This window comes from Centruroides sculpturatus, unplaced genomic scaffold (assembly GCF_000671375.1).
Source record: "Centruroides sculpturatus isolate CEXI.00-Female unplaced genomic scaffold, Cexi_2.0 scaffold388, whole genome shotgun sequence".
NCBI lineage: Eukaryota > Metazoa > Arthropoda > Arachnida > Scorpiones > Buthidae > Centruroides > Centruroides sculpturatus.
In genome coordinates this window covers 336,910-342,868 of record NW_019384674.1, presented here as the reverse complement: position 1 = coordinate 342,868, position 5,959 = coordinate 336,910, and positions in this window count along the sequence as shown.

The following is a 5,959-nucleotide window of genomic DNA, read 5'->3' as shown; positions in this document are numbered from 1 at the left end:
CTTTTAAAGGTGGGCTAAAGTTAAATTCAGGTGAAGGTTATTCTATAAAACAATTATTCTAATTAAATATATATATAATTGGGTTATAAACTACTTAAATAATATTCCAGAAAATTTTTTAGTTTTATACGTGTGTTGAAAATAATTATAGATAAGTTTGATTATATAAGGAAGAAATCTAATAAAATTAAAAATCATGCAATAATTATTATTCAATAATTATTATTCAATAAGTTACACGCTTCGCCATTTATATAGTAAAGGAAATTCTGAAAGATTTACTTTTAAGATAGAGATAAAAATTAAAGAATTACTATAATAACTATAAAACTTTGATATTTATGAACGGTTTTTTTAACAAGTGAAAACTGGGTATATTTAATTTTTAATTTGAAAAACAAATTAATTATACTAAAAATTGATAATTCTAGATTTAAAATATCAAAGAATACATAGGATTTTAATGTAAATGTAAAAGGATATCGATGGTCTTTTTCACGAACAATATTACCTAGAGCGGTTATAGACAATTATACGGACCACACCTTTGATTGTTTCTAAATCCTACGGACGATTAAAGAAAAGGACACATGTGAAGAAAAACCACATACAGTAACAGTACCTTTATCTTACCATAGTTTTTTATAAAGAATAGTTTTTATCATTCAATATCTATCTGATATATTATCACGCAACACGTAGCCAATTTCAAAATTCGTCATTAATATAATCTTAAACAAAACGAAATAAATTTAAATATCTCTTGTCGTGTTTTTAAAATAAAGGTTATAGTTTAAAAGAAATTTTAAAACTTTATATCAGTTTATACAAATAAAAAAAATAATAGTAATTTCGTATTAATTAGGCCAAGGGGCTAAAGTATGTACAGTTTTTTTAGGTGATACGGATTAGAAAACACCAATAAAACCTTCATGAATATTGATAGATGTAATAATTTATAATTTAAACGAAGCTGTGTAATTTATTACGGTAAAAGTGATTATGATACTTTTATTTAATGTATATATATATATATATTTTTTAAAATTCTTAATCTTAGGCAATGTGGATTAAAACTTTTAAAAATTCTGATTCTAAGTAAGCTTATTTAATAATAATGGTAAGAACTGTATTAAAAAATCATTACAACACAAGAAACTAAAAGTAATTCTTGTTATCTTTCTAAATATTTCTATCAACGCGTTGTAAGAGCCCATTAATTAGCATAGTTTAAAGAGAAAGGGGGTCGAAAAAAGTACACTATTGTACAATACATGACGGGGTGGGAGGAAGTCGAAGCATTGTCTTCGTAGACTTTTTTTAAAAAGATATTAGCAATATACGAACTTGTTCTTATAAGTCTACTTACAAGTAATGTGAATAAACTACCAGAAAAATTTGCAGACCTTTTTTAAAGTCATTTCTTCAATGTCAGGAGGATCCTGAACTATTGTACACGTAATTAAAGAGAAAGACTGTATATCGTTGTACACAGTAGAGAGATAGGATGTCAAAAGTGACTCAACAACTTTACGCTTAATTAATGGACGGCCCTTAACACACTTAAATCTATTTGTTAATTGATAACTTTATTATAATGAAAATAAAGTGTAAATCTCAATAAAAATGTTAAAAAGTGTAATGTAAAATTTACAGAATCTTAAAGATAATAAAGAATTTATTTCTTACGATTCTTTAATACTGAACAGAGGATATTTATTGTGTAATGAATTGTAAGGAAAATGATAAAGAAATGAAGAAAGATAATTTAACTGTATATTAAATTATGTATATGAATAAAAATGTACAGTACAGTACATTATTCAGCCCAATATTCTAATTTTAAATCAAGTAACCTATATTAGTAACTATAAAATATGTTTACCTATTTTATCTTTTTCATAATAACAGCTACATTTACATGTTTATACGATTATGTATTTAGTTACGTGAGTGATGTAGACTTATCGAAATTTTGCATACAAATATCATTTATATGCATAATCATTATATGATGTTTCCTTTGAAAAATGTTGAGTTATTTTTAGATATAAAAAAAAGATATATACATTTAGCCTTCATTTTATTTGTTTACGTTTGAATGTGATTTTATTTCCTTGTTTAAATCATAAAAACGAAAGTATATCTTTTCTTCTCACTGAAATAAAGCCTGCCAGAATGATCAAATAGGAATTCTAGTCTTGAATAAAGGTTAACTTGTCAGCTGCTATTTGTTAATGATCCTTGAATGGGTACTTGCAATGACACGTATACCCAATTCAGTTGCTTCTAACAAAAAAAATAAATTTTAAAACAGGGAAAATACCGGTATACATTACCACATAAAATACTAGTAGGGAATTTTAATATTAAATATTTTAGAATATGTTAAAAATGATNCTCTTGTTTACCTGACCCGAGGGAGATGGAAATACCAGGTGGAGAAAAATGGGTTTTTTCCACATTATAATTAACTGTATAATTAACTCCAGGATCTCACACTATTAATTAATGCAATAAATTATTAACACTAATCGGCCGATTAATCGGTATCGGCCGATAATGCATGGCCGATTAATCGGTAATCGGTAATCGGCCATTTTGCTTATCGGTGCATCCTTAGTACTGATTTATCATACTAGCAGATAGCAAAAGAAGTACCGATAGCAGCGTGTAATACCGACAATTACTCAATAAAATCACTGTAGTTCAGGCGAGAATTCTGGTGAATGGCACAATAAAAACGAACTGGGCCACTATTGGCCACAGCAAATGTCATGGATCTATTGAAAACGATGTAAAAAAACAAATGGGATGGGGATTCCCTGTTTCGTGTGAGACCGTCTTTCGAAGAAACAGACAATGCCCGTCCAGGCAGGATATGTTTTTGTCAAGAAATGAGACAGGGAGCGAATGATAATATTCTGAAAGGGAAAGGTAGAAACGTGGTTATGAAAAGGGTATATTTAAAAATTGATACTAAATTCAAAGCAAGAATGAGGGAAGAACGTGAAGACTGAGATATACCAAACAATTTGAAAAACATAAATACTATAACATGAATGCTAAGAATATAAAGCTTAATGTTAAGTTGAGCTATAGTATCTTTAACAATAGAAGCAGTAATCATACTTACTGCATAAGTCTTCAGCAGATTCAGTAACTCATGTAAATATTGAATATCACCGGATCCAAAACAGACACCCGAAGAACATCAGAATATTATAAATTTTCATAAACTTAAATGTTAACTGAAGTATGAATCATATAATAAACGTGATAATTAATAACCTAATATTATTCAAATACAGTTTGATCTAGTGTTCGAAAATCATTTAAATATATTTCTTGACAACGACATCATTCAATTTAATTAAATTAACAGTTTAATTTCGAAATCATACAGAATTAAATCTTAAAATAATCTATTGTCAAGTATACTGTAAAGTAAGATATAATCTACCGCCATTAAAAATCCGGTTTCTAACCTATTTCGGTTTTCGTGTTAAAGCACTATTTTGTATTTTCCACGTATTTCAGGTTTAAGTTTAGTTCATTAAGAACTAGTCTAACATCTATTCAAGGTCAGACTAGTTCGGTGGATGGCTGCATAAAGATTCTTAGTGCGCTGATCTCTATCCCGAACAAAAATTTAAATCCATTGTCATTTAATGACATAAGACGAGACAATAAAATCATAAATAACATGAAAATGAATAACTAATCCAAATAAAATGCTATACCTTTTGATGGAAGTTCTGAAAATGTAAGTTTACATTTTAATACAATAAAATAATTCTAAAGTTTGCTTAATTGTCTTTGGGTTTTTAATTCTACAATTTTGTGAAATTGCATCATGAGTTTTGTGAGGAAAATACAAAAGAAAATGAAAGATGGAGTCCTTCAACATGCTTTGAAACTCTTTCTAACGTAAAAATGCTTTATTTTCTAATAGATGGCACTGCACCGAAGCGGAAATACAAAACATACGAATTTCCGGCTATTGCATCTATACTTTCCCGTTTTTAGGTCTCAATAGAACGATTTCATTCATTCTGTCTGTGTCCATGTTTCACGGATTCCGCTTTCAGAGAATATTTGTGAGGTTAATGAAATTGTTTTATTGAAAAATATTCGAACTTTCTATCTCTGGAAGATTTCTACCTTACTCAGGTTCTGGCTTTCGTAAGTTTTACTGTGTTACGTGAGATGTGCAATGATTACATTGTATGTGCTTTGCATATTCGAACAAACATTTATGCCGTAAGCAATAAATCCTGTGATATATAGGTATTTCGGATAAGAAAAGAAAACACTAATTTAGCAGCAAAACAAATTTTAAAAAAATTACGGAACTAAACGGCTTATACAACAAATATTATTTGTCTTAAGACCTACATGTTACATAGTTTAATTACTGTTTCGTTATCTTATGTTGCACCTCGAAATTTTTAATGGTACATGGAAAAAAATAAGGTTAATTTTATCTATTTTTCCATTTAGCTTTAAATTTTTCTATATTTTTATTTTAGAACAGTCAGAGTAGAAAAATGTTTATTACCTAATGTAATCTGTTTTACGAGAGAGTAAAACTTTAATGGAACTTTTGACACAGGTTGTATTATACAACACAGAAACCATTTACACCAATTACCTCAAAGTAAGCTTCTGTAGCTACACACTTCTACCATTTCTGCCCGTTTAGATCAGCTGTCAAGAATCCTGAAAGCCAATTTTTGGAATGAATTTAATGACTTTCGTTGCTGCTGACTTGTATTTTGCTTTTGATTTAGAATTTGAGACCATTCAATGTTTTTCTCATTTTAGGGAACAGATAGAAAAAGTCTTCAAGGGAATAGAAAGATTTGGAAAGTCCTGTTATGATATTTTGGTCCGATATTTGTTGATCAGGAACGATCGGAGAAAATCAAAGGTGAGAGTCTCAAGATTAGGAACCTCAAAAGACATCAAAACAATGGTTTTCCAGTATTGCTTTGACAAATGATATTGACAATAGTAAAAGTTCGTAGCTGCAACAGAGTATTTTGAAGATGGTATGGTGTTAGATTTTTCTCTGTTGTGCAGTACGCCAAAATTCGGTTTATTTTCGAAACTAATGCTAACAACAATGGGTCCAGCAATCAATCCAACATCAAGACAATAATTCAGTCTACATAGATTTTTTTTTATTAATGAATAATGAATGGTGAAAGGTCAGTAATGAACATAGGTACAGGAGTGTTTTTAGGCGTAATTTTGATTTTCACCGCATCGACATCTAACTGCCATTTAACGTTATCATTAATATTGGAATGAGATGTATAGGTATTACTATTGTAAATCAAATAGCTGTAACCAAATTTTAGCATACAAAATAACGTGCACGAAAGTCTTTTCATCTTATATTTTAAACAAAGATGTTGCTTTACACAACCTTTATACAACGATCATTACAATACTACTTTGTTAGTCGGCCAGTGTTTACAGAAAAACAAACTTGTGTCTTCTCGCTCGTTTTGTTTGAAAAACTAATGCCAATCTTTTGCTACATCCTATTGGCTCTGTTATAAGCAAAAGACTATTCATATTGCCTACCGTTACAACCGTATTTTATAAGTTTATGCGAGTGACTTCGCTTATACTTACAACGTTATGACTGATCATAAGATTGTAACGAACATTCTACAATAAAAAAAAAAATGCCGATCTCTCCTCTCTATTATAATACAGTCGACCCCCCTATAACACGGTAGATACGTTCCGTTCTTTATGAATCGATTTCTTACGAGTCCTTGCCAATCACAGCCCGACACGTGTGAAGTTTACGGACTACAGCTGTTTGAAAGGTTTTCTTCCATAAAATTAATCGATTCTAGACTAATTCGACTCAACATTTCCAAAATATGTATATTTTTTTGGGAATAATCCGTATAAACTACGCTATAAACAAAAAATTGTA